The sequence below is a fragment of the Petaurus breviceps genome, unplaced genomic scaffold (genome assembly GCF_028583685.1).
Source record: "Petaurus breviceps papuanus isolate PSGF00001 unplaced genomic scaffold, PetGlider_PUasm1.0 175, whole genome shotgun sequence".
NCBI lineage: Eukaryota > Metazoa > Chordata > Mammalia > Diprotodontia > Petauridae > Petaurus > Petaurus breviceps.
The window spans coordinates 53,404,264-53,406,337 of NW_027185764.1; the positions used below are offsets into that span (position 1 = coordinate 53,404,264).

The 2,074-nt window shown below is 39.3% G+C and overlaps 1 non-coding gene across 1 annotated transcript; it reads left to right on the plus strand.

Moving 5' to 3' along the window:
* Positions 1–1,060: 1,060 nt before the first annotated feature.
* LOC138159234 (U6 spliceosomal RNA) lies at positions 1,061–1,164 on the plus strand. The gene has a single exon (XR_011167836.1). It is a non-coding gene; the product is annotated as a U6 spliceosomal RNA (small nuclear RNA).
* Positions 1,165–2,074: the final 910 nt, after the last annotated feature.

Sequence of the window (2,074 nt, forward strand, 5' to 3'; positions counted from 1 at the left end):
ATCTATAATCACCCAAAGGAGTCTGGACTGATCATACATTAATGAAAGACCAAATGGATGAAGAATGTACAAAGGCTAGATTTCAACATGCATATTAATGGATTTACTATGGAGCTTTTCCAAATATTATGAAAGGAAGAATGGAAGGAAGGAATGAACGAACGAATGAACGAACGAATGAAGGGAAAGATGGAAGAAGGAAGAAAGGGAAAAAAGAAATAAGCATTTTGGAATGACTACTATGTGCCAGGCACTGTGTAAGCACTTTACAAAAATTATCTCATTTGATCCCTGCAACAAACTGGAGGTGAGTGCTATTGCTATACCTAATTTGCAGTTGAGGAAATTGAGGCAGAGTTTGAGTGACTTGCCCAGAGTCACATAGCTCCAAGTGTCTGAGGTTGGATTTGAATTCAAGACTTCCTAACTTCAGGTCCAACACTCTACCCAGTGTACTACCTAATTGCCCCATAGATATATTTTTAAACTACTTCAATGAACATTTATTAAGCACCTATGTGCCAGGTATTGTGCTAAGCCTTGATCATACAATAATGGCAAAATGCTGTGCCTGCTCCCAAATTGCTTATGGTCTAATTGAGGAGACAATATGTAAGCAGCCATGTACAACCACTCTAAATGTACAACCAAGATGAATTGGAAATGATCAACAGAGGAAACAGTCTCTGGGACCAATAATACAGATGAACAAATAGCTGGTCCCAAGTAGAAAAGGATAAGGAGAATGGGTCGAATGGTTTTTAGGAAATTGCAAAGTCCATTTATTACCATAAATTTCTCACAGCAGCAAAGGCCTGTCTTTCCCATAGGAGCATTTTACCACTATGGCTATATGTCAGTGAGACTTGGATCACCACAGCCTCCAGAGAAATAAAAATAAGCATCACAAAGAGGGCATTGGAGTGACAAATTGTGGGTATAAGCTGACTGAAACCCAAACCAATGAGGAATGCTGAACATCAGGAGGAAAAGAGATCATCAGAGAATTGTATGGCAGGAAGGGAATGTAGACTGGCTGTGGGGCAAGAGGGAGAGATAAGTGCTTGCTTAGGCAGCACATATACTAAAATTGGAACGATACAGAGAAGATTAGCATGGTCCCTGTATGAGGATGACATGCAAAATTGAAGCATTCATATTTTTCAATTTGGAACTATGCTCAAAAGGCTATAAGTAATTTCGTATCCTTTGACCCAGCAATACCACTTCTAGGGTTGAATCCCAAAGAGATCACAGAAGTGGGAGGAAGACCCATATGTACAAAAATATTTAGAGCAGTTATTTTTGTGGTGGCAAAGAATTGGAAATTAAGGGGATGCCCATCAATTGGGGAATGGCTAAACAAGTTATGGTATATGAATGTAATGGAATACTATTGCGCCATAAGAAACAAAGAGCAGATGGACTTCATATCTACCTGGAGAGGCTCTACAAACTGATGCTGAGTGAGAAGAGCAGAACCAGGAGAAATTTGTACACCATTACAGATACAACGTATGTGTGATGACCAACTTTGATAGACCAGACTCTTCTCATAAATGCAAGGCTACAAATAAACTCCAAAAGACCCATGATGGAGAGAGATGTCTACATTTAGAGAAAGAACCAGAAAGAACAGACTTTGAATGCAGATTGAGGCAAATTACCTGCTCTCTTTCTTGTTTGGTTTGGTTTCCTCTTTCTCATTGTTCATTCCATCCCTTACAATCCTTCTTTTCAACCTGACCAATGTCTAATGTGAAAGTATCTGCAAATCCTATACTTAATTGTATGCCACCATGGTGGGGAGGTGGTGGTGAAGGGGAAGGTGAGAGAGAAAATGTGAAACTCAAAGAACTGCGGAACTGAATCTTATAAACTCAAAGTAAACAAACAAATTAATAAAGAAAAAAAAACAAAAAAGAGGGAGAGATAACAGGTATTTCCCTGAGTGCTCCGCTGGTCACTTTTCAATAATAGGGAAAATAAGGAAGGCCACCAGTGCATTTGGTGGTCTTTCTGTGACCAGCCTATGGGGGTAATTGGACTAGAGTCTCAGAATTTAATATAGGCA